Genomic DNA, 9011 nt, shown 5'->3' with positions numbered 1-9011 from the left:
GATGGGGATACCATCAGGACCCATCGCTTTGCCTACTTTCATCCTTTTTAACGCCTCCTTAACCTCACACTCCTGGATACGTCGCACAAAGTACATGCTGGTATCATCAAAGGAGTCGTCTAGCTCAATGGTAGAGCTATCAACCTCTCCATTGTAAAGGTTGTCAAAGTACTCCCTGTTGGAATTATGCCCTAGAGGCAATAATAAATATAGTTATTATTATAATTCCTGTATCAAGATAATCATCTCTTATCCATGCTATAATTGTATTGAATGAAGACTCATTTACATGTGTGGATACATAGACAAAACACCGTCCCTAGCAAGCCTCTAGTTGGCTAGCCAGTTGATCAAAGATAGTCAGTGTCTTCTGATTATGAACAAGGTGTTGTTGCTTGATAACTGGATCACGCCATTAGGAGAATCACGTGATGGACTAGACCCAAACTAATAGACGTAGCATGTTGATCGTGTCATTTTGTTGCTACTGTTTTGTGCGTGTCAAAGTATTTATTCCTATGACCATGAGATCATATAACTCACTGACACCGGAGGAATGCTCTGTGTGTATCAAACGTCGCAATGTAACTGGGTGACAAAATAGAGATGTTTCATTCGACCACTACAAACTAAAAAGGCTACAACCAACGAAAAGAACTTTGCTGAAGACGACAGAGTCTTTTGCTGCAACCCTCGTCAAATTTTGTTACTGTCGACGACGAATTTTGCTACATCGGTCACGACAGAGCTGCGACCTACTACAACGATGCCTTTTTTCATTGCAACCGTCTCCAGAGTTGCTACTACCGACGACGGACTTTGCTATATGCATCATGGCGGAGATGGGACCGGTGAGAATGTTGAGATGAATTGCTGCAACTGTTGTTCTTTTTTGCTACTACCGGCGAGAGATTGGCTACATCCATCATGACGGAATCGCGCCCAGCGACGACAATGAGATGAATTGCTGCAACAGTCGTGCTTTTTTTTGCTACGGCTGGTGTTTTTTCTGCCACATACATGAACATAATTTACTCTTGGCGATCGCTCACACAAACCCGTACAACGAGCTTTGATGGCAAGACGACGACGACACATCGGGGTGCTACAACCATGGAGCTCGTTGACGAGTTGCCGTTGTCGCACCAGAGGTGCCATAAGGGGTGCACGCGGTTATATGCATGGAGTCGACGAGAAATGTATGCGGCAACCGGCGACGAGGGCCGCTACCGACGACGAGGAACGACGATCAAGGATGACCGACAATGAAAGAAGATGAGGCGAGGCGAGGCGGTCGGCGTGCACGAGGATGGCACCCTCCTTCCTCTCCCTTTCTTCCATGCAGAAGGTTGAAGATGGGATGCGGAAGAAAAAAAAGAAAAGGGAAGAAATCTTACGAGTGCACACGTGCAAATCGAACGGATCCGAACAGATCTATCAAAAAAAATGGGCCGACGCGCGGGCGCATAGCTTTGCCCCCCTATCTCTCGACTGGACTAGGTAGCACCGGTCTTTCAAAAAAAAAAGACAAGGTAGCACCGTAGCTGTTGCTGAAAAAAAAAGTAGCACCGTAGCAGATCCAACGCATGTGCTCCTTCCGATCCAACGGTGAACGAATGGTCTGAAACCCAGCGGTGGTCTCCATCGCCATTCCCACCAGTTTATATTAGCAATACTGGATGCCTACCCTAGATCTCTCCAAGAAGTGTACCAACGCGCCCTGAAACCCAGCGCCGCCAGCCCCCCACCCCCACCCGCACCCCCGGTTCCGATGTTGGCTGTCCGCTGTGGCGGCGCCGGCGCCGGCGCCCACCTGACGTCCCAGAGAATAGCGGCAGCTCGGAGTGGAAATGGCCGCGGGACCGTTCTTGCCGCGGGCACCGGGGCCAGGGAGCTTACACACAGGGTTTCCTTCTCACCATGCTCCCGTCCCCACCGGATCGGTGCTTCATGGCCGTCGGTAGTGGTAAGTACTACTCCGTCCGTAAAGCAGTGATCTAAGCGCTCTTATATATCTTTACAGCGGGAGTACTTTCTTCTGGGTAACCCAGTTCCCTAATTCCATAGTGTATTCGGGCGTATGAACTTTATGCCACTTCTTCTGCAGCGTTGCTCCCCTGGTCCCCCTCCTGACATGGAGGATCAGCCTGTCATTAAAAACAAAGGGGACGACGCATGGGAGGCGTTGAAGGCGGAGATGGTTGACATGTTCCGCCCCCTGCTGCGCAACATAGCTGAGTTCTGCTCGCTCCGCCGCCCATACGACCTTGAGGACTATCAAATCGGCATGGTCTTTGGTGCGTTTGAGTTTCAGTTGAATGACTCTGTTATATGTTCATTGTTTAAACTGTTGAGTTACTCACACTATATGGATTATGTCTATTTGCAGGTGCATTTCTTGGATGTGTTGGCTGTTACCAACTGTGGAAGACGGTTCTTCCATTTTTGTTGATGTCATGCTTGCCTACTTATTCTATAAACTCAGTGTTGTATCATCAGACTTGCATAAACGCCACAAGTCAAACAGCTTGATCACCCGACTGAAATTTGGTATTTCTTTATTTTTGAAATTGTTATTTTTAGTTAAACACATCAAAAGGGATTATATGATGCACAGAGTAGCATAGATAATGGAGCAGATTGTATAGAAAACTAGTACTCCCATCTTATATGAGGACTAAAAGAAAATGGAGGGAGTATTTTAGATCATTTCTAAGTTCTAACCCATTCCCAACTCCCCAAACCCCATAACTCCCAATATTGCTTATATCTAACCCATTCCCTAAGCTTAACTCCCAATATTTTTTTGGACAATTCTCTCCTAACTTTGCATACAAAAACCAAATTTGAACTATATTTCTACATAATTGCAGAAAAAAAGGGAAGGAAGAAAAAGAAGAAGCCTTTTGACCCTTTTGTCAAATACATTCCGTGCATCTCCAGCAGGAGGGCGTGGTGGCCGGCGGGGATCACTAGAAATACCGCTGTGGCAGCGGGGGGGGGGGGGGACATACCAATTCCCGACCTCGATGACGCTGGAGACCGTGACGCGATTTTGGAGGCGATGACAGTCAGCGCGGGCGGGGGAAGTGGCTGCTGGGTCCCTCGGGAAGGTGTGGCAGGCACAGGAGGAGGCTCGGGAGGCAGTGGTGTACGGCTGCAGTGGTGGGGAGGTGAGCTGCTGCAGTGGCTGCTGCCAGTTACCACTCATTAGTGGGAGCTGGAGGCGACGGGAGAAGGCTTGGAAGACGGAGATAGGTGGCGGTGTGGCCGGAGTGGGCCGGGACACGACCCGTGGGGGTGGCTTAGCCTGTCGGAGATGTCATCGGCAGAAGGCGCGGGGGGGGGGGAGGTGACATACCAATTCCCGACCTCGCTGCCGCTCAAGACCGTGACGCGATTTTGGAGGCGATGACAGTCAGCGCGGGCGGGGGAAGTGCCTGCCGGGACCCTCGGGGAAGGTGTGCCAGGCACAGGAGGAGGCTCGGGAGGCAGTGGTGTACGGCTGCAGTGGTGGGGAGGTGAGCTGCTGCAGTGGCTGCTGCCAGTTACGACTCATTAGTGGGAGTTGGAGGCGACGGGAGAAGGCTTGGGAGACGGAGATAGGTGGCGGTGTGGCCGGAGTGGGCCGGGACACGGCCCACGGGGGTGGCTTAGCCTGTGGAGATGTCATCGGCAGAAGGTGGGGGGTTGAGGAGGGAAACTTCCTTCCCCCACCCACCCCCCACACACACAGAGGTAGAAGTATTGGGAGTTAAGGATTTTTTTAGAGCTTCTGAAATTTTTAGGGAGCTAAGAGAAGTATTGCGGATGGGTTAGAGTGTGCTAACTCCCATAGTGGCATTTTTTTGCGAGTTAAGGATTTATTGCGGATGGGTTAGAGATGCTCCTACTTTTTGTATTTTTTAGTGCAGGAGAAGAGTATAAAATATCCGTATGAATAAACAATAATACTAACACATTATCTTATTGGAGCACAAAATCTTGTTCACAAATGTGTAGAGTGAACAATACTTTGTGCTCCAAACAGATACTGTGATGAAGCCTGGACTGTATCTTTGACTCATTACTGTTATGTAACTTAACTAAAAGTTATCAGCTTAATTCAAAACAATAGTCATTTCGGGATTGAATTAACATATTTATAATGCATACACTGTAGTTGTCTGGGTCACCGTCACCTGCCCAAAATGCCATATACCCACTGCAAGACTCCTGACTTTATGAAGTTGTGAGAAATTACTATGAAGTACTCCCTCCGTTCCTAAATATAAGTCTTTCTAGAGATTCCACTAATAGACTACATACGGATGTATATAGACATACTTTAGAGTGTAGATTCACTCATTTTGTTTCGTATGTAGACTCCTAATGAAATCTCTTAGAAGACTTATATTTAGGAACGGAGTGAGTATGAACTGAACTGTTAATATACATTTCACAAGTGACTGATCAGTGGCAACATCGATGTGTTCATTTTTTAAATCACCAGGGGCTTTAGCAACCTCAAATAGCTTGTTTAGCATTAACTCTAACTGTATTTACATTTGTATGTATTTATAACCTGATGTCACCTTTTGTGAATCGCAAGACATTCTGCTTTAATTTTTATGGTCTAGTCTTATTTATTTTTGCAGTAGTCCCACTTAGCCATATTTGTGGACATTTATTGCATCACCTTTTCAATGTAGGTACCATACTTATCATGGTTTTGAAGGATATCAAGAAAAACTATGTCCTCCTGGATGCTATTAGGTCAGTATGCATTGTCTAACTGCTAAATCATTTAGTAGTCAGGTGCAACAGTTTTGTTTAGAGTCATCGCTTGCATTTTTTAAATAACCCTTTCTAACATTGAATTACAAATTCTTGAATGACAACTTATCCTCCAATTTGTACATCACACAATTCTGTTTTTATGTATTCCTTTTCACTTTTTACATTTTAGAACTAAGATAGCTTGTCAAGCTGATATATCAACACTACAACATCATAGGAGTTATATTTTAGATCTATAGGTCAACGGTCAAGCATAGTGGCAGCTAATGTTTTTTGGTGTCCACAAGAACCTTGTGTTGAAAATGAGATCAGTAGGGAAACGTTATAGCCCTAGAAAATTATGGGTACTAGGAACGAACTAGAACAAATGTCAAATATACACTCGTGATGTTAGATTCATATCCAAAATGTGAACAGTAAGGCTTACATTCAACATGAGTGATGGAAGAGAAAGATGGAACAATTTTTCTTGGCCTTACTAGATTTTGTTTTTTGTATGTCACTTTGTTCTTCTGCCCAAGTTTAACTTTGTTGTGTTAAGAATTGTGGTTGTCTTACACTAATAATAGGGTGACAAAGGTATTCAAACTGCATATAGTCACAAGCATTAAGCAACACATCATGTGTGTGCAATTAGCCTAGCAAAAATGGCCTAAAACAAGATAATACAATGTTTCCATGGGCACTTGAACACTGATAACTTTGCTTCACATCCAGTAGGTAAGGAAATCTTCAATCGGCACATTCTCTCACCGCTTGAGAATGCAGTTCATAATTCTGTTTGTCGAAGAATGCATGAAGTATCCTTAAACTCTCATTGCACTGCATGTAGAGAGTACAAATGTGCAAACCACAAACTGTTGAATGCTTTCTTTCAACGTGTAATGCCATCTCATTCTGTCATTGGGTTGCCATTCAACATTGTTGGTCTAAATTGTATGTGTCTGCTCAAATTTTTGTCAAGCTTATCATTAACTTCGTGACCTAATATTGGAGCTTTGATATGAACATATGATATATATTTAGTGTTATTTAGGGCTGTCAACATAAGTACAATCCTCCCACCAGAGGATCTGACTGTTCTATATGTCTTCTTATGTCTTCTTATGTATCTTATAGCTATACAAGATATATAGATGTTTGTAATCAGATTTCAGTAGTCTGCCAAGACTTGGTGGAACTCTGTGTAGAACATAGATTCCTGAGCCATAACTTTGTGTAAGCAACTAAATATTGTATCCAACCTTTATTGGTTAATATGAAATCTCCAGTACCATCAAAACACTTTCATAGATTGGGCTTGATTTGATTATGAAACAACACAATTATCCTTTTTATGCATTTCTTTTGGAGATGCTTCCTTCAAGCACTAACTGAATGTTGTTTCATGACATAGAATGCCGGTTTTCCTCCTCTACATCTGTGCATTCCTATTTGATGTTGCTGGTGTGAAGAAGTATGGAAGGCGTGGTCTGATTTATTTTGTTAATTTGCTGAAAACCAGAGGTGGGATTCAAGAAATGTATAGAATTATGTGGTATCCTGGCTATATCTCTCCATATGATGATTCTATAGACTGGCTACGAGTCTCTTAGATTCGGTTATAAAGTATTGGAGCCGGTTTCAAAACTTTTGTGATAACTTTCATGATATGTAATATATGTGCGTATAAATTCTATTTGTACAATCCATAATATATCTACTAGTCCCTCCCATCCATATTAAGATAAAATCTAAGAGCATGTACAACTGGACTTGTCAAATCAGGCATCTTATACGCCGTGGCGCGTCTGCAGACAATGACAAGGCAGTCCCTAAATTGGCGCGTCCACAACCGTGTAAAGGAACTAAGAGAAATGACTATTTATTTACCAGTCTTGTCATCCGCTGTATTGTCATTTTGCCATTCGACTAACACTTGAATGTATTAGTAGACAAAATGACCTGTTTGTTGATCAGCTATGATGTGTTTCCACTCGCTACTTGCTGCTTTCTAAGGGGTAAATTTTAGCTTGAGAAGATATTTGCAAAAACATAGCGGTGCTCTTGCTCTGATGGAAATTCAGAGTAGGGTGTTTCAAACTAGATGCATTAAATCAAACGGCTGTGAAGGTGACGGATCATTGGAAATAATCCTCCGGTGAACGCGTAGCATTGCCCTTTTTTTATTAGTGTCGGACATAGTTTTGATAAGATCTAATTGAGTTAATGCACGACATGGTTTCCAGTAGGGAAAGGAAAGGAAATTAACGATTTGAATTTGGTTTAGATCATTCCAAAACATGAGGGGGTGTAGAGAGAGAGAGATAGAAAAAAAATCAAAGGATGAAGGAAGGAAACCATAGAGGCAAGGAAGCGAACATGCCAACTCTCAGAGGAAAAAGGACAGCCCCATTGCAAAACATACTACAAAATGCCCAACCGAGCTTACATTAGAATTTTGGCTTACATTAGATTAGTCGACAGATTCATGCCCCAATACCTCATCATTCACATGATGCACCTGAGCTAGAATTTGATTCACCTCCACCTCATATTGGACATCCGGTACGCTCTCCATCTTTGGCCCAATTATCTCATCATTCAGATGAGGCACCTGAGCTAGTGTTTGCGCCACCTCCACCTGTTGGACATCTCGCACGATCTTTGACGCAATTATCTCATCATTCAGACGTGGCACCTGATCTAGTGTTTGCCCCACCTCCACCTGTTTGGAATCGGGTGTGCCCTCCTCCCATCTTTGTTTCAATCACCTCATCAGTCACACAAGGCATGCGAGCTACTATTTGACCAACCTCCACCCGCTGGACATCCGGTAAACTCTTCATGTTTGGCCCAATCGCCCCATCATTCAGCTCCAATTGTGGGACATTGTGTGCACCCTCCGTCTTTAGCCCAATCGCCTCATCGTTCGCAAGAGGCATTGGAGCTAGTAGTGTTTGGCATATCTCCATCCATTGGGCATCCCATTCGGCCTTAATCTTTGGATCATCCTGATCATCAAACAGACGATCGATCCGAGTTTTCGTCTGCTCCAACTCCACCTGTTTGGCATTGGTTAGGCCCTCCATCTTTGGCACAACTCCCCATGGTCCGAAGCAGCTGAAGTCATCAAATGCCAGCAGGCGCATCACCGCGAGTATCCCGTGTTTGGCCTTGGATAGCGCCAACAAGACACTGAAGAAAGGATTCACGAACTTCTTGGTGCCGGTCAAGTCCGTAAGTACCGACATGGTATAAAGGAAGAAAACAGAATCCCTGCTGTTGGGGAACGTCGCATGGGAAACAAAATTTTTCCTACGCGCACGAAGACCTATCATGGTGATGTCCATCTACGAGAGGGGATGAGTGATCTACGTACCCTTGTAGATCGTACAGCAGAAGCATTAGTGAACGCGGTTGATGTAGTGGAACGTCCTCACGTCCCTCGATCCGCCCCGCGAACAATCCCGCGATCAGTCCCACGATCTAGTACCGAACGGACGGCACCTCCGCGTTCAGCACACGTACAGCTCGACGATGATCTCGGCCTTCTTGATCCAGCAAGAGAGACGGAGAGGTAGAAGAGTTCTCCGGCAGCGTGACGGCGCTCCTGAGGTTGGTGATAACCTTGTCTCAGCAGGGCTCCGCCCGAGCTCCGCAGAAACGCGATCTAGAGGAAAAACCGTGGAGGTATGTGGTCGGGCTGCCGTGGAAAAGTCGTCTCAAATCAGCCCTAATACCTCAGTATATATAGGAGGGAGGGGGAGGGAAGAGGCAGCCTCAAACCCTCAAGGGTTGGCCGAAATTGGAGGTGGAGGAGTCCTACTCCAATCCTACTTGGAGTAGGATTCCACCTTTCCACTTGGAAACTCTTTCCACCTTGTGTTTTTTCCGTCTCAAACCTTATGGGCCTTAGTGGGAACTTATTCCAGCCCACTAGGGGCTGGTTTATCTCTTCCCATAGCCCATGAGACCCCTTGGGGCGTGACACCCCTCCCGATGGTCCCCGACACCCCTCCCGGCACTCCCGGTACACTACCGATGAGCCCGAAACTTTTCCGGTGACCAAAACAGGACTTCCTATATATCAATCTTTACCTCCGGACCATTCCGGAGCTCCTCGTGACGTCCTGGATCTCATCCGGGACTCCGAACAACATTCGGTAACCAACCATATAACTCAAATACGCATAAAACAACGTCGAACCTTAAGTGTGCAGACCCTGCGGGTTCGAGAACTATGTAGACAT

At 45.3% G+C, this 9011-nt stretch overlaps 1 pseudogene; it reads left to right on the top strand.

Annotated features, from left to right (window-relative positions):
- Nucleotides 1-1771: 1771 nt before the first annotated feature.
- Nucleotides 1772-6374, top strand: LOC123396950 (annotated as a pseudogene).
- The last annotated feature ends 2637 nt before the right edge of the window (nucleotides 6375-9011 follow it).

The sequence above is a fragment of the Hordeum vulgare genome, chromosome 5H (assembly GCF_904849725.1).
Source record: "Hordeum vulgare subsp. vulgare chromosome 5H, MorexV3_pseudomolecules_assembly, whole genome shotgun sequence".
Taxonomy (NCBI): Eukaryota; Viridiplantae; Streptophyta; class Magnoliopsida; order Poales; family Poaceae; genus Hordeum; species Hordeum vulgare.
Note: the sequence above shows the minus strand (reverse complement) of the source record. Positions and strands in the feature narration are given on the sequence as shown.